The sequence below is a fragment of the Mesocricetus auratus genome, unplaced genomic scaffold (genome assembly GCF_017639785.1).
Source record: "Mesocricetus auratus isolate SY011 unplaced genomic scaffold, BCM_Maur_2.0 Super-Scaffold_4256, whole genome shotgun sequence".
NCBI classification, from domain to species: domain Eukaryota; kingdom Metazoa; phylum Chordata; class Mammalia; order Rodentia; family Cricetidae; genus Mesocricetus; species Mesocricetus auratus.
In genome coordinates, this window is record NW_024429182.1 from 125103892 (window position 1) to 125122870 (window position 18979).

Genomic DNA, 18979 nt, shown 5'->3' on the forward strand with positions numbered 1-18979 from the left:
TGTTTTCTCCACATAGACGTTTGAAATCCCTGTCAAATTCACTCAAAGAAAGAGTAAACCATGAATTTAAATGGGAATTAATTAAATGCACAGAACAACTTAAGGAGATTTGATCTCTGCAGGATGTTCTTTATTTTCATGAATATGTATAATTCTCATATTTATTAATAGTTTTTAAATAATCTATCATATAATTTAAAATTTAAAAATTTTCAGATAAGCCTTTCTCATACTTTGGTTAGATTTATGGTAGTCTATCATTAGGGTTGTTGACAGAAATAGTGCATTTAAAAATAAACACTTCCTAACTGTTTGTTGCAGTCAACAGTCAATTGGCTGTTCAAATGTAGACATCCTGTCTGGTTCTTCATAATTTGGTGATATTTTAAGAATGTCTATACAGACAATCACACCAACTGCAAAGAACTCTGTTTTATATCTTGCTTTTTTTCTACCAGTATTGAGAAGATGAAAGTACTAAGATGCCCCAAATATAATTTGAAAAGACAGTAGGATGAAAGGGAAAAGAGTTCAGAGAGGTTAAGTAGTATCAATCTATGGGCCTGAAAGCACATGTCCATTTTACACCATCAGTCTGCGTCCAAACCTTAATTCAATCATGGCTCCCTGCTTGTCATCTCCTTCTGTCTGCATCTCCAGTCCATCCAGGGGACTTCTATTTGTGGACCACTCTCCTGTCCCAACGTGTTCCTAGATCCCTGAAATTCTACCTCTCTCATACCTTTCTTTCTTAAATTCTCATTTTAAAGTCTCTGTCCTTTTAGGTCCCTTAAGTATTTTCCCTACAGGACCATAGCCCTAGTGAACACATAGGAGAGGACCTGGGTGTATTTCCAGGACAAGTTATTTCTAGCTAGTGATACCAGCTAAAGCTCCACATTTGGATATTAATCAGTAAGGTGTTCCAAAGTTGATTATTAGGAAAAGCACCCAGAATTATGCAAGGTGAGCATATTGATTACTACTTGTCTTGATGGTTCAACCTGGTACCACACAAGAGCAAATTGATGAAGGAAGGGTTGTTGGGGCCTATAGTTACAGGGAATATAATCTATCATGGTAGTAAAGGCAGGGCAGAAAGAACATGAGAAATCTAGACAGATTCATTGAGTATTAGAGGATGATGAGACAGGGTACTCAGTACCTTTCTCCTTAATATTTATATGATGTACTTACCCCCATAGGATGGTGCCACTCACATTTAAGGTGGATCTTCCCTACTGAAGTTACCCAGTCTAGACAATCTACCACAAGTACTATCAGAAGCTTGCTCCTTCAGTCCTTCTACATCTTGTCAGCTTGAAAATCATTATCAGCCACCACAGAACCAAATTTTCCAGAAAACACATGTCAAAAAAAAGTCTGCTTGTCTCTATAATGACTGTGGGTGAGAATGTTACTGTGAATGTGTGTGCATCAGTGTGTGTACATGCATGCATGCGTGTGTGTGTGTGTGTGTGTGTGTGTGTGTGTGTGTGTGTGTGACTTAGAATCACCTGGGGAAGGCTATAAACATTTTTTTTTGGTTTTTACGAGACAGGGTTTCTCTGTATTGTTTTGGAGGCTATCGGTCCAGTCTGGCCTCGAACTCACAGAGATCCACCTGCCTCTGCCTCCTGAGTGCTGGGATTAAAGGCGTGTGCCACCACCGCCTGGCCATAAACATGTTCTTACATTGATTCATTCATGAAGAAATCTTCACACTTCTAAAAATTCATAATCAAGTAGTAACTTCTCCCTTCACCACAACATAATCTAAGCAAAGGTTAGTTCACCTTCTGGGATTTTGAAGGCTTTCCTTAAAGGATCTCTTTATTTTTAGAAAAAAATAAAAATCTTTATTTTATTTTAGTGAGACTGCTATAGTCTCACTATACCAGTTCAGCAGAGAACATTAACTGGGCATCACCAATATCTCTACTGGCTCAAGAATGCCATTTATTTCTGAGGTCTTTATGTCTCCTATTTAGGTTCAGCCAAGCCCTTGATGTCTACACTTTCCTTATTATGTTACTGTCTCAAAAATCATGTCAAATAGAAATAATAATATTGGGTTTTCCCCTACTTTGGTGGGGATGTTCTCACTATTTCTCCATTTAAGTTGATGTTCAACATTATTCAAGATAAAAAAAATATCTATTTATTCTAGGGATAAAACATAGTGTGTATTTCCTCATCTTTTTCTGGTACTGTTTCTCTGTTGTGTACTTCAGCCCATATTGCATTGGCAAAAATAACTATGATTAATAGTGGTGACATTCAAAATTACTCTAATAGTTTACTTGTGATAATGATTGTTCCCTGGAATAGAAATATTAATTTCCTTTCTTTTTAAGAGGTTAAGAGGATTTACTAAAATCAGACTAGAACTGTGAAAATTAATATTCATATTTATTTCTGTTCTCTGTGTTTTATAGTACATAACTTATTTTTTTCTTGACAGTTTTAAGAAAATTCATTCAGAATAAATTCTATTACATCAGCTTTGTACCCAATCTAAATAAGTAAAACGCAATTCTTTTATCTTAAAATTATTTTGCCCAATATTACATGTTTCTGTCTGAGAAAGCTGTCTTATTTCACAGAAAATTTTAAATATTTTGATATATATTTAAACAAATTTTCTAATAATTCAATCTTCGGTTGACCTTTTTATTCTTCATTAATCCTGTAAACACATATATTTTTCTCTCAAGAGGACTACTACTGGTTTCTGTGCTGAGGGTCAACTGTCAATTTTTGTTTCACTATTACAACTATTTACAGATACTTTCAGTAGTTTCTTCTTTGCTTAATCATAAACTTGATCTTTATATTAATACAGTGACCTTCCTATGTTCATTCTTATGTACTGATGGGTCTACATATATAGGTGTTTACCAACTATGAATTGAATCTGAGACTAGTACCTATTGGCCCAATGTTTATTTGATAATAGCTAAGGATCTTTTTAATTGTAATGACTTGCAACACCCCTGGAGAGTTGAGGGTGCATTACAGTGCACATGACTGATTAATGCAACCAACAACTGATCAAGTCAAAACATCAGCAATGCCTCTGCTCGCAGTCCCATTGTTAGTCAGTTATACTATGTTGAGATAGTAGTTCGTTAATATGATAATACACACTGTCATCACAGCCTTTTCCCTCAGTTTTCCTATTTATCATCCACCAGAAAACCGAGTCAATTAGCAATCACATGTTCCTTACTTTGTTAATGCTGTACTGTTAAAATAATTATATCCTGTTGGGTAAGATAAACAATTTTGTTCATAGGTATCCATTACATAATGGAAATATTTTTCAGATTTGATATACAATGTGCTCATTAAATATGTACTTACATATTATTAAAATTTAATTCATGGTGTTTAGTATGTATTAGAAGAGATTAAAATTACCTTTCATGAGAAGCTATATTAAGTTCCTACAAGAATTATGGAATACCTTCTTTTTTTCTTGACCAATTAATTGTTTTATGATGAATGAGCGTAATGTTAATGTTATACTTCAAATACATATATCTGAAAGTCATAGACTGTAATCATCACTGAGAAATGAAAAAGGTAATATTTTCAGATATTGGGAACTGATAGTGGGAACTTTTCTTTTGCCTTTCAAAGTTTGGCAAGTTACACAATAAAAATATCAAGCATACAAAGGAAGATAAAGTATTGTTTCATGGAAAGAAAAGTAGAACTATTGTTTATAAAGTCTGACACTATCTGTAGCTTTTATTGTTAGCTCATTTGATAATGCTTTTTTTCCTTTTTCTAAATATGGTTATAATAATTTTGTTATCTATGCCAGGAAGAAGAGAGGATTCATGAGTTAATTAGAAAATTCTGCCTATTGCATACCTACTTGTCTTTACCTTGTAATATGCCTCCTGATTTATACCTTTTGGCACAAATAAGGAGAGAGAGAGAGATTTGAAGAGATAACTTCCAGAAAACAAATGCATTCACTTAATGGCTACTACAGTAACTGAGAATGTTTTGTTTTTGAGTTGGAAAAGGAGCTAGGTTTCCAAACTTGTATAAAAGTAGCAGCTTGAATATTAAACCCAGAATGAGATGGCAGGGTTCTTAAAATATTTCTTTCCTGGGGGGCGTTGGTAAGTCAGGCCTTTAATCCCAGCACTCGGGAGGCAGAGGCAGGTAGATCTCTGTGAGTTCGAGGACAGCCTGGTCTACTGAGCAAGGTCCAGGACAGCCTCCAAAGCAATACAGAGAAAACCTGTCTTGAAAAACAAAACAAACAAACAAACAAACAAAAACAAGCAAACAAAAAAATACTTCTTTCCTTTCTCTAACATGTTTCTTTTCTTACTTTTCCTTCTTCTTTGCCATCTGTTTAATGCTGGAAATAGTAACTGCGATTAGAGAAAAGTAGGCGATAGAGACGACATTAATAGCCTCAGCAGGGCTAATGTCATTCTCATTGAGTATGTCACTTCTGCAGTGAAAATGGCATATACCGCTATCATCCCTGGATTCAACTAGGTATTCTGTGTATACTAGAATTCATTATTTCTCCTCAGGGGGAAATTCCTCCTTGTCGAAAGAAGGTGGTGGCTTGGCTCAGATCACTTAGCTAATTAGTGAGGGGGTGGCACTTGCTCCCAACACTTCCTGAACCTCGAACCACCTGCTGAGCAGAAGTGCAGTGGTTGCATACTCTTGTCTGCCAATCACATTGCCCCAAGTACCATCTCCAGAAATTGTAAACCAAACCAAGCAAAGGTTCTCCCTTCAATTCACTGGGTACTGCTGTCTGCAGTTGAGTGTTGAGTCTCCTGAGGAACACCTTAAATGTTCAGTGTGTCCAGGGAGTGATCGGGATGACAACACCTATGTACATCACATTTTATGAGGAACAGGAGAGGGCACAATGAGACCTGGAAACCAGGAGAGCAGGACTCTCAGGAAAGCTCTGCTGTGTTGAGGGGAGGTTATATTCAGTTTGTGTCCTGTGGCAGCAAGGACATTACAACAGTTCTGCAAGCTAGAAATGATATTGATGTGATAGAAGCAATATGCTTTTTTTGTGGTTTGGAAGTAGAGAAGGACACTGTTTTAGAACCTTTTAACAGACAAGGTTAAGGGCTGGTTGGAAGTGCTTCAACTGAAGTTGGATGAGGAGGACAGGATGCTTCACACAGTTTCTGTCTTGGGCATGATATTGAGGAAGGGGGATTCTAAATTCCCCTCAACTGTGATAATCTGTTATTTCGTCTTTCCCACAGGTATTTGAGCCCAGCAGGGTCAAGGGCTCCATGTTATTTCACAGCTCTTGCCTCCCTCACCTACCACATGCTTCAAATGCAATAATGCACATTAACTTAACTGGCAAACGAGTGATTAAAAAATTCACAGGTGAAATCATGGAGCTTTAAAATTGAGTTGTTATCTTTACTACCAGCAGGGATCTTCTTATTAAAATACCTATAAGGTAATAAAATATAGAGTGTTGTTTCTATTTTAGTGATGTTTTGACATGCAAATACAATGAGTAAATACAAATGAGAGTCTGATTACTAAGCAATACCTTGACATCAGGATGCAGAGCAGCTTGGAAAGTGATGTAAATCTACCCCCTCCCTCTGCAAGCAGAATCAATATTCTGCTATGTGCTTAAGAAAGAAAATAATGTTTTCTCTATTTTTATTATAAATTTTCATTTAAATTAGAAACAATCTTATTTTACACATCAATTCCAGTTCCCTCTACCTCCTATCCTCCCATGCTCCCCATCCCAACCCTCATCCCCTCCCTAGTAAGGGTGAGGCCTTCCATGAGGGATCATCAAAGTCTGTCACATCATTTGGAGCAGGACCTAGACCCTCTCCCTCTGTGTCTAGGCTGAGAGAGCATCCCTTCATGGGGAATGGGTTCCCAAAGCTATTCCTGCACTTGGAATAAATACTGGTTCTGCTGCCAGAGGCCCCATAACTCTAGCCTCCTAACTGACACCTACATTCAGGTGTCCTGGTTTGGTCCTATGCTGGTTCCCCAGATGTCTGGTTGGGGTCCATGAGCTCCCACTTCTTCAGGTCAGCTGTTTCTGTGGGTTTCCTTAGCATGGTATTGACACTTTTGCTCATCATTCCTCCTTTTCTACAACCGGATTCTAGGAGTTGGCTTAACCCATTTTTACCTTTTGATTTTTTGACAGGAGATGCCTGGTCACTAAGTTGTGCACACAGGTCTTGACATTTCAATCGTCCTTCCTCAGCCTCCCACTTCCGTGTACCTGGGATCACATGGCTGAGAAAAAAAACCAAAGAACACAAGGGCCAGATACAGTGGCTCACACATGTCATGTTATCTATTCAGAATGGTGAGTCAAGAGGATTATAAGTTTGTTATTAACCTAGACTACACAGTGAATTACAAGTCAGCCTATGCATCTAATGAGGCCCTATATCAAAATGGAACTCAAAGAATATAGAGTGGGTCTCATTCTATGATAAGATTTGCCTCATGTCTTTGAGGCCCTGATTTTAACCTCCAGCATCCTAACAAATAAACAAAAGTGACAGAATAGAGCACAGTGGTACACTAAACACACACAATAACACAGGGCTATGGCAGCAACTGTAGCATTTGTCTTTAAATTCATCCCTATGGAACATGTAAGTGTGAAAGAAACTCCATCACACAGAGTCAAATGGTGACTGAGGGTAATGGAGAAGTTGGCAAGGATTATGGCTTAGAGTAAAGCAGACAGTTGATATTTGGGCATCATGGGTCCTTGGTATCTGTAGCAGCAGAGCAGTTGAGCATATCAGAAATCTGATAGGGTGAAGCAGACAGGGTAGAATATCTATGGGTTCATTCCAAATTAGAGATTCATATCAGAGTAAAAGAAATGGCCAAGTTGGACTTCTAACTTGGGTTCCTTTAGAAAATCTGGGTCAACCTAAGCATGGCAATTTTTACCTGTCACTGGGGAAAGACAACTCCACTGTTGGGTAGATACTACTGGTTTTTTCAGGAAAGATGGTGTGTTCCTGAGTCCTTTACCACTCAGTGACCTGTTACAGATGTAGAGATAGACATGGCTGCAAGAACACAGCCATTCTAATTTGCTTCCTATTCTGTAACAATCACCATTACTGAAAGAAACTTGGGGAGGAAGAGGTTCACATAGCTTACGAGCTACAACCCATCCTTGAAAGAAGGCAAGGCAGGAACTCAGGGTAGGAACACAGTGGCAGGAATTAAATTAAGACCATGGAGGAATGTCTGTCTACTGTCTTGTTGTCATGTTCTCCATGGTTTGCATATCCTGCTTCCAAACACCCTGTAACTACCTGCCCAGGAGTAGCAGTGTCCACAGCGTACTAGCACGCTTACAGAAATGCCCTCGGGCCAGTCTGTGGAGGCAATTTTTATTAAATAAGGATCCTTCTTCCCAGGTGACATGTCTTCATCAAGCTGTCAAGTACTAATCGACAAGAAGCACACCTTTAACTGGTGAATGCTGACTTATCTTCCAAGTATAGTCATATCTGTATTTCACACTCGTAGCAGAACACTGGCCCAGTATATGCCTGCACTAGCATCAGTATCCAGGCTGGAGAACCCAGTCTGGCAGGTGTTGGATCTACAGCATGGAAAACAATTGGCCCTCACTCTGGTTAACTCTGCTTCACTTAGCTTAGAGTGGTGGAACATAACTGCCCTTCTTTCCTAGTTAGCATCTATTAGATTCAAGCAGTGAAGGCAAGATTTTCTACAGTTAGTGCATATCTAGAAAACCTTAAGCAGTCACTATCACTCAAGAAATTATCCCATAACTACTCTGAAATGACATTTCTTTACTCATTTAATCAAAATAATGGATCATTTGTAAAGTATAGCGTTAGTGGTTATGTTTTATATTTCATTAAATTACTTGCTTACAGTGTTTAAGGGAATTTCAATGTGACAATTTATTAAACAGAAGGTATTACCCCTATATGAAAATGATGTACCCATTTAGTGCAAAAATATCTCCTAGTTATTTTAGTATGTGACAAGGGTTTCAAATATCATCTCTATAACGCCTTTACCTTTCATCTGGTGTAAACTATGCTCTGTTTGATTCAGGCGTCACTCCAGAACTGAAACACTTATTTCAGAGGAAACAGCATAAACAGGCGATGGGCAATCACATCTAATCGGTGATAGCTGTGCTGATTTATGTTCTGTGCTTATTTAATTTTATTTTTTAAATCAACACTGAGAAGGAAAAGTTGAAATATTAATTACCCGTTTACTGCCAATGTAGCGGAAAATGTAATTTATAGTCTACTTGCAGTGCTTAAAAAAACCCTCTGTGCTTAATTTAAGAACTCAAATTATTCGAGTAACATTTTGAATTTGATTATTTGTTTAATTGAAACGTTGCTCTTTCAGTCAGAATTGCTTCTGTGATTCCAATTTCAGCAATATTAACGAAGAGTGTGCGAAGGACCACATGGAGAAGCCACAGGTGGAGATGCGCTGGGGAACGGGTGTGTGACTGAGCCCTGCTAACCTGCACTTCATTAGCAGCGATGCTGTCTCAGTCTTGATGTTGTTAAAGAGAAGAAAGGAATCCTGGAGATGCTCTGCATCCGTAGAGTATCTAAAGTGAGAAAGAGAAACTGAGGCTGTATTTGGTAGTGACAGCCCCTACTTGTAACCTTGGAACTCTGGAGGTTAGTGGGGCAAAACAGGATACTTAAGATGATTCTTACCTGCAGAATGTGTTGGAGACCGTATTCGTTATTTTTCTATTGATATGATAAAATAGCATGACCCCAAGCATCTTAAAAAAGGAAGGGTTTATGTGAGGCTTACAGTCCTGGCAGGTTCTAGAGCCCGTCCATCACCTTCACACTGAGGAAATGTGGAGGAAATGTGGCAGCAGGCAACGATGTCTGCTGGAGCTGGGAGATGAATGTTCGCATCTCAAACCCTAAAGGGAAGGAAGAGAGATAGAGAGAGGAGGAGGGGAGAGACAGAGAGAGAGAGACAGAGAGAGAGAGGGACAGAGAGAGAGAGAGAGAGAGAGAGAGAGAGAGAGAGAGAGAGAGAGAGAGAGAGAGAGAGAGAGGTGGGGAGGTCTTTTGAAACAGCAGTACCTGCCCTCATTGACATACTGCCTCCAACAAGATGACACTTATAAACCTCGCCAAACAGCCACCAACTTGGTACCATGTATTAAAGTGCCTGGGCTATGGCACGCAACTCATTTAAACCATTACAGTGGTCATTGTGGACTATGTGAGACCCTGCCCCAACCTAACAAAAGAAGACAACAAAAAGATCTTATAAGCAAAGTCTATTGCCTACTCCAGGAGTTGTAACAGATCTGAGGACAACATAGATGGAATTCCTTTTTGAGATTCAAATTCAGAAGACATGATTTGGCACTCAAGATCAGTACCACAGTAGAAGAGGTCTTACTTCAGCAATTCCCTCTTTTTGACTCAGTAATGTTTCACAGTTGTCTATCCATCTAGACATCTAAACTACAACTTTTCAGGAGTCTATTCTAGAAAACGCTAAAAATTATAACTTTTAAAAGAAAGTTGCCAGTGTTTGTAACTATCCAGGAACAGATACATATGGCATTTACCACGAATAAATAAACATTGAGTGAATCTTGATCTCCATGGCCTTCATGTTTCAGATATTGCTATAGTCAACATACATTGTATTTCTACCAACCAGAAGCATCTCTGTGGTATGTGTATTGATTCTCTTCCCTGACATCTCAATGAAAAACACCTCCTAATCTCCCTGTCATTAGAGTTCTTCCTTTACTAGGAGCTATGTGGCATACTTGTGACTTTAATAGGATGCTTATGATTTAACATATTATTCTTGAGTTCTATTCATGATTAATATGACCATAAACATACAGCTTGGAATCATGAGTAATCATTGTTGGGTTAGCATTTAACAGCCATTTTCCTGAGTTGTGTAGGAGCTTAACTTTATAAGATACACAGAGATTTTCCAATGTGATGACCAGCATTTTTATATTCCTACAATCAATGTTTGCAAATGGAATAACTCAAGCTTTTTCCAATACTGGGCCATGACAGCTTAGCTTTAGCCATTCCCATGGGTATGATGGCATTCCTTGGTGGCTCTGTTTGCGGTACATTGTTGACTAGTGAGATAGAGGATGTTTCCATAACCATTACTATCACATAGCAGCCTTTCCAAACTCTTTGAACAAGTATGTTTTCTATTTAAATCTGATTTCTCATTGTTTGTGCAAGACTTCTTATAACTCCTTCATGTAAGTGCATTGACATACAAGTTTTCCCATATTTTCTCTTTATTTCCTTCACTTAAGTTCTCAATATGAGCTATTTTTAATTGTGAAATGATTATTCTGTCGTTGTTATTGTTTTCAGTCTTAGGAAGTTGTGATCTGAGAGGTTCTAAGTTTCTGATAAATTATTAAAATTCAAATTTTCCAGTTCGTAAAGCCTTCTTTCATTGTGTTTTATAGTTTTCTGTGTTTGACACTTACATATGTCTGATGAAGTTAATGTTATTTTCATTTTCCCATGTTATTATAAGAGGAAGTAATTTTAAATTTTCATTTTATTTATTCAATGACAATATTTGGATATAGAAATCAATTTTTGTTTTTCTATCCTTTGCTTTCCCATACAGACCTGATTTCTCTTAATCTTACCAGAGTTACATTTGTTTTAGTAGATTTTCTACAAAGCTTAAGATTTCATCTTTGAAGCATTTTATCATTTACAAATAATATTCCATTTCTCCATTTTCAAATTGCATACAATTTCTTTGCTTACTACATCAGTCTAAGAGTGCAAACAACATTAAAAATTATTGTTGTCACTGAACTCCTTTTATTTCATACTTCCAACATGTAGAGAAAATGCACTGTCACTTAGTCCCCATTACCTGCTGTTGATCTCACATTATGGGCTTATTCTTGATCGTAGCACATTAGTCAGTCTGGTGGTTGCTAGCTTTGGTAATATGAAAGTGGAATACAATTAACTTTCGTTTAAACATTTGTTTACCTTTATTTCAAGTGTGGAAACTTGGGGTCGCCTGATGTAACCTTTTCTATGTCCCAGTGATTTATTTTTATGTATATCTGTATTGATCTATATATCTATCTAAGCAACATAAGCATACGTAATACCCATGGAAACAACAACAGGACATTTTATTCCCTGGAACCTGAGTTACAGACAGTTGTGAACTGCTGTATAGGTGCTGGGAATTGAACCTAGGTCGTTTGCAAGAGCATCCAGTGCACTTAACAAGTGAGCCATCTCTCTACCTCCATCTCAAGACTCTTGAAATCCATGTCTTGTGGGTTAATTTTTCCTTTCTTTGGTCTGATGCAAAATTTTTCTCACATACTTCTCATAGGAGGGTGTTTTCTGGCACACATTGTTCCCCTAGATCATATTAAATAAATGTATGATACATGTTTTTTGAGTGAGTGAACACTCCATTCCAGTACCCATTGTTTGTATTCAGGTGTGACTAGTTCATAAATAGTCATGTTTTTCTGCCTTTCATAAATTATCTATCTTGTGAAATGGGTTCTTTGTACACTAGATATTGGCAATGGCACTTCTGCCTCTGCCAAAATGAACATAAAAATAGAGTAGTTTGGACTGCCAGGCATTGCCTCTGGCCAAAACCTTGAAATTTTCACTTATCTTTTTTTTTCCTTTCTATCTCCCTAGCCTCTAAGCAACCCTCTCCTACCTCTACTTATTTGTAGTACATAAGGTTAGGGCTTGTTTCATTATTACAAGAGTGTGAAACCATACAACTATACATGGAATTAACTTTAAGTCATACTTCAGGAGTTAGACGCATGGAAATGGCCTCCAAACCTACTTTCTTGATTGTGTGGCATAAACATCTTTACTACACACACACACACAAACACACACACACACACACACACACACACACACACACACAAAGGCCTGACTATGTTTGAAAGGCTTTTCCATATAAGAAATGAGTTTAGTGTTAAAATTTGGCAAAATCATCTCTTAATGTTAGGATGGTATTCTAAACAAGTGAGTAATAAAACTTACTCCTGTGTATAAATAGATCCTTCTATATACATTCTATACACATATAATCACTAGAAGACTTAACCACAAGTTCCCACGGAACTTGATAAGGAATCTTATCATAAGAGGGAATCATAGGTTATAAGACAGATCAGGCACCAGTGTGACCTCTAGTGATCTAAAGGGATGACACCAACTGGCAAGCTAAGTAATAGTGGAGAGACCACCTCGAATGCCCATTCCTGATAATGAACTTGATGTCCATAACCATCCTGGAGCCTTCATCCAGTGACTGATGGCAAACACCCACAGTTAAACACTGAACTGAACCCATGGAACCCAGTGACAGAGAGAGAGGAACGATGAGCAAATTGGCACAGAATGGGCTGGCAAAACCAGCAGAGGCAGTTGATCTGAACAGGGGAGAATTCTTGGACCCCAGACTGACAGCTGGGAGGCCAGCATGGGACTGATCCGGACCCCCTGAAAATGAGAGTCAGTGAGGAGGCCTGGGCAACCTATGGGGCCCTGGGCAGTGGATCAGTGTTTATCCCTGGCATACAAACAGACATCATGTGTCTATAACACAAAGAAGGATGCTCTCTCAGCCTGGACTCTTAGGGGGAGTGCCTGGACCCTACCCTGAGTGAAATGACAGACTCTAGATATCCCCTATTTGAAGGAAATGGCGATAAGGTGGGAGGCTGGGGTGGATGGTAAAGGAGTGTGGGAGGAGGGGAGGGAGAGGGAACTGGAATTGACATGTAAAACAAACTATTTAAAATTAAAATAATAAAAAGAAAATAAATGAGAACATAAACACACAATAAATACAGGAGAGATTGGCAATTTATCTTATTTAGCATTTAAATGATCCCTTGTTCTGTCTCTTTGCAAATTATCTATCTATCCACCCATCCATCCATCCACCCATCCATCCATCCATCCATCCATCAATCCATATACTTTTGTACAGATTAAACAAAAGACTCACTAAGAAATATTGTTTGCTAGAGTAAAGAAAATTCCTTAATTTGTTTTTCATTTTTAAAATAGTGAATTTTGGGATTTTTTTTTCTAGCCTGACCTTGAACTCCTAATACTCCTGCCTCCACCTCCAAGTGTTGGTATTACATATCCATACCATCACATCTACTTCTTTTTGTATTAAAAAATTCAATAGAAATGAATTCTATGTTGACTGATCTATTGGGGTCACTTGTACTTTCATGAACTGAAAATTTTCTGCAGAAAAACATCCTTTCTATTATTGTTGGCTTCTGATAACATCAATGCTCCTATAACATTGGGTGCATTATTGTTACATTCTCTTCCCTTAGAGGGATCTAATTGTCATTTGCATGCCTGTCCAACCTCACTGTTTACTCTAGATTAAAATCTCTGCTTCTCTTCAGACATTTTGTGACATTTCACAGGTAACAGGGTAATATGGAAGAGGAAGGCTGAGTCTCAATGTCTTAAACAGAGATGAATGATGACCATCAGGGAGGTCTCCAGTCCTATACTGAATTTGCTGTATTTCATGGGTAACCTGCATCCTTCCCTTCTAGCCAATTCTCTTCCCTCTCTTCAGCAACATTTCTTAGATGCAGCTCCCTTTTCATTTATCTGCAGAAGAAATACAAATGTCTAGTCAAATCCCCAACTGAAGTAGTCTAATTACAGTTTGGCTTTATAGATAGTTTCCCATAATATGTCTTGTGATTACAAGAAACAGTTTTGAAAATTCTATATTCAGCAAGGTATTTATAACTGACACAAAGATTATTTTGATTTCTATTAATGGAGAAATTGAAGATAACAGACTGGAATGTTGAAGAATCTAAAACCAGGGGTATAAAACAGCACCAGGATCAGTCAGTAAAGTACTAGTTATGCAAACACAGAGAACTGAGTGCTGATCCCAACAAGCTATGTTGGGTGTCATCGTGCCAACCATGTTGCTGATGAAAAGGATATCAAGAGTTGCTCATTCCTGATATAACACAATTTTCGCACTTCTTCTGGGTGCTGTTCTTTGCTTGATTCTCAAATCTCCCCGCTCAAATGACTTATGCAGAGAAGACATAGGGCAGTATCTTGTGGGTAGATTTTGCTAACTTGTTGGCTATCAACTTATCAGTACCCACCAGTATAAATGTTCCTGTGGCAAGGTCCTAGGTTCCTAGGATTCCTGTAAGAAGCACAGTAGACTGAAAATACCTAGCTCCTGTCCCCAGGGGAGGAGAAACACTCCCAAATTCTTGTCACTTGAGTTCACCATAAAACTGTCCTATTTATTGGCCACTGTCTCATCTTTTCTAGACATGTAATAGTTCTATGCATAAAGCATGGGACACATTGAAAAATTCTCCCAAGCTTTAGCCAAACTGAACGTCAATTGATTTCCTCATTTTTATGTGTGCTATAATTTTTTCTTTACACATGAACATGTAGACCAAATACCATCATTTCCCTCCTGAAACTGACAAGCTCAATCGACAGCTAAGGAATACCGACTATGTAAAATACCAAAATGCAAACAGGATTCCCAAACACTCAATCTGAATGTAAGGGTTCAAAGTTAATAGATGTTTAAGCATGAAGACAGAGTCCACACAGAATCTCACAGTTGAACACCTCAAAGAACACTTTTAGTAAATTTCTAGCTCCTCACTTTATAGCAAACACCCAAACCCTCATTTTCTATTTTCTTTACGCATCTTTTTTTTCATGCCTTATTACCTACCTTTCTCAACTATATTGGTTATGGTTCTACAGCTGCTGTGATAAACACTGTGACAGAAAGCAAGAAGGAAAGGATGTATTTCAACTTACTGCTTATATATAGTACACCATGAAGGGAAGTCAGGGCATGATCTCTAGGGGGGATCTTGGAAGCAGGAGCTATTACAGATGCCATCAAGGAACACTGCTAACTAGCTTGACTTCCATGGCTTATTCACCTTGCTTTCTTATAGCACCCAGAACTACTTGCTCAGGAGTGGCACCTCCCACAGTGACTAGGACTTCCCTCATTACTCCTTAATTAAGAAAACAAATCACACACTTACCCAAAGGCCAATCTAGTAGGGGAATTTTCTCAAATAATGTTCCTCTTTCCATATAACTGAAACTATGTGTGGTTATCACAAAAGTAACCAGGACATGGAACAACCATTTCCCTTCTGTTCCCTAGCTTTACATCCAGGCATCTTTCTTTGTCCTTTGTACTTTCTCACTCAGTAATGACACACTCCCTGGGCTTCTCCAGTTCAGCAACTATTTCCATCGCGCAATCTTAGCCTAATACTAGTAGTTTATAAGTGTTGATATAAAAGGCTTTCCTTTTAGTAGTAGGAGAGGGGTTGTTGCATGTATTTGTGATAGTTTTGTAAATAAGATTTTCAGTTAATTATTTTTTCTAATGATCCTAGAACATAGGACCTCATACATGCTAGGCAAGATCACTAACACTGACCACATGTATCCTTAGTCAATATAAGATGTCCTGGCTGGCCATGCATGTCAGTCCTTCATGACAAGGCTAGTTAATATTGGGATTAAAAAACTAATAATCCTTTAACTCTTGATAGCCAGTAGAATATATTCTATGTAGGATGCTTAATTTGTTAATATAAAAAATGCAGATATATCCAAAAATCCATTTACAGACTTTGAATCTGTATTAAAAAATAGACCATATATTTACAGCATGTAATCTAAATGCTGTTTCTACAGTAAAGACAATTACTAGGTGCATAAATGAAATCTTTAAAACATATAAAAGAAAATTAGTTGTATTTTCTTTCTCTCTTTGTGTGTGAGAGAGAGAGAGAGAGAGAGAGACAGAGAGAGACAGAGAGAGAGAGAGAGATGTAGACATTTATGTGTTACCCATGCACGTAAAGATCAGAAAACAACCTGAATAGTGGGCTTCACATTCTGCTTTCTTTGAGAAACGGCTTCTTGTTCACTGCTATGCTCCAGCAGGCTGGCTGGCCCACAGTTTCTGGGACTTCTACCTCTTTCTTCATCCTGCCATAGAAACAATGGGATTAAAGATGCTCACTTCCATTCAATTTATGTAGGTGCTAGGGATCCAAACTCGAATCCTGTTGCTTGGGTTGTGAGCAATTACCTGCTGAGCCAGATACCCATTCCAGAACAATGACACTTTTTAGATAACTTTTTGTAATGAAAATAATGTGGTAGTCCTATCAAGAAAGTGAGACTGTGTGAGTGCGTGTGTATGAGTGTGTGCGTGTGTTTGTATGTGTAATAATTAAAGTAAGGAAGAAAGAAAATGTGACTGAAATGTACTTCCTGCAGCAGATACTCATAGCAAGCCTCAGGGTTATTATGGATGTGACTGGTTAGGTCCCAGCGATTGTCCTAGCTAAGTGGCCATTGCTCAAGTCCAACTATTGCTTATAGGTTGAGTTGCTTTGAGGTTTTTAATTCACTAGAGGGAGCTTGCAGGTAGGAGTGATGCAGTTCCCACACAAGAAAGATTGATTGCACTCATTCAATCCCCACAGCCTGAAAAATACTTTCTATTTATTTTATTCAGGAGCTTGTTGTAACACATCCCAGAGTCGCCCAGTCATTTTTTTCCACTAGTGAAAAGTCTAATTTTCCTTTCCATTTTTTATTCTTCCATGCAATTCACTCACTCCCCATAGTACTCTACCATGTGGCTGCAGTGAACTTTGTAGGATTTTATCTGGTTTTATCACCCATATTCCTTTTGTCTCCAAGAATGACCAGTTAAAGCACTAATCTCACTGGGTTACCTAGTTGTTTCATCGCTGAGTGATGGAAAGTTTTTCCTGATTTGCTTTGCAACAAATTTGATATCCTTTACCCAGCTCTGTGGAGTGCAGGGCACATATTTCCCAGCCTTGCCTTTCGCATAATGTGCAAGTAAAGAGTGTCTTAGTTAGGGTTTTATTGTTGTGAAGCAACGCCAGCCATGGTCATGGCAACTCTTATAAAGGAAAGCATTTAATTGAGGCTGGATTCGAGTTTAGATGTTTAGTACATTATCATCATGACATTGTGCTAACAGATATGATGCTGGAGAAGGAGCTGAGAGTTTTGCATCTGGATCAGTAGTGAGCAAAAAGAGAGAGTGACACTGAGTCTGACTTGAGCAGCTAAAACCACAAAGATCACCCACAGTGGTACACTTCTATCAGGGCTACACCTACTCCAACAAGGCCACACACCCCCAAGATCGCCCTTCCCTAGGAACCTATGGGAACCATTTTCATTTAAACAACCACACTCAGATTCCAAGAAGAATGGGTATAATTTTACATGGACAAGTCACCAGTTTATCAGTCTGCTTAAACCAAAGTGAGAGACAGAAGTTCAGGTATCAGTTGTAAAAGGTTTCATTTGAGTGTGTGTTTGTTTCATGAATGCTGAAACAGCTTGTGTCAAAAGAATGGTAGTATGTGAACTGGTTAGTTCTCTCCAAATTGACACAAGATTAAATGATTTGAGAACAGGAACCTCAACTCAGAAAGTACTTCTACAAGACTTGCCTGTAGGCAAGTCCGTGGAGGCACATTCTTAGTCACTGTTTGATAATAAAGGGCCAAGCCTGCTGGGCAGGTTCTGGGTTCTGTAACAAAGCAAGCTGATTAAGCCATGTATAGCAAGCCAGTAAGCAGTAGCATTTCCCCCCACAGCTTCTGTTTCAGTTCCTGCCTGCAGGTTCCTGTCCAGTCTGAATTCCTGCCCTGCCTTCCCTCAGTGATGGACTGTGATATAGAAGTATAAAGGGGAACAAACCATTTACACCCTGGTCGAGTTTGATCTATGCTTTTATCAGAGCAAGAGGAGAGTAATTAGGGTCATATGAGTATAACTGTGTTTCACATAGAGGTGTTCAAATTTAGATGTGTTTAACCTTTAATTTGATGAGTGGAATGTCTCCAAGCCAGAATCAACACTAGCAAAGACACTATAGTTGAATATTTTTTAAATATTTGATCTTTTTTTTGGAGAAAGGTTCTATTGTATGGTCTCCAACCTTTTGTGTAGGTGAGGATGACCTGGAATTTCTCATTCACCAACCTCTATCAACCAAGTGCTAAGACTGAAGGAATGTGCCACCAAGTCAAGCAAATGCAGTGCTATGAATCAAATGTAGGGCTTTTTGCATGTTGATAGAACTCCACCAATGGAGCTCCACCCTCAATATCCCAATGTTATATTGAAAAATAAGTTACCAGAATAAATGTGGGAGGGGTACCAGATGATACTAAGAGAAAAATCACACTTCATGTCACACTCTCTCAATGGCTCCTTCATCTGTTATTTCATCCTGTACCTCATTTTTCCATTTGCTTTCTTAACTAGTGTGTTCTTTGGTTTGGCAGAGATGATTGGCTTACATGTAATCAATCATTTGGATTAATACGTAAGGCAGAGGAAGACCTTAAATCTGTTAGGTGAAGGTGGACACACACACACACACACACATAGAAACACACACATCACAGTGTGTCACAGTGGACATCTGTGTGATAACTTAAAAGGAATAGAGACTATTCTTTAATCAAGTATGTCACACATATTTGTGTAAGGAATCTTAAGTGTAAAAACACTTACTTTGGAAGCTTCTGGTTTCCTAAACCTTCAGTATTCCTAAGAACGTTCTGATTTCCATATTGGTTTTGAGTATCTGTGGTAGATAAGGTATGAGTTGTTGAAATATTGTAAAACAAGTGGTGCATCTGATGCCTTAAGCAATGCTGTGCCTGTTTGACTAGACACATTTTCCCTGACAATGTAACTTGTAGTAAGCTCCTTCTTTTGTCATGATGGGAGTGGAGTCTGAGTAACTTTGTCAGATGTAAGACTATTCCCTGCCT

General features: G+C 38.3%; 1 long non-coding RNA gene across 1 annotated transcript in view; it reads right to left on the bottom strand.

Moving 5' to 3' along the window:
- Positions 1 to 8383: 8383 nt before the first annotated feature.
- Positions 8384 to 18979, bottom strand: part of LOC121133569 — a 163001-nt gene continuing 152405 nt past the window's right edge. Inside the window, exons 3-4 of the long non-coding RNA XR_005870457.1 lie at positions 16017 to 16130; positions 8384 to 8638 (exon numbers count right to left, since the gene is read on the bottom strand). This is a non-coding gene — a long non-coding RNA (uncharacterized LOC121133569). The remainder of the gene's footprint in view (positions 8639 to 16016; positions 16131 to 18979) is intronic.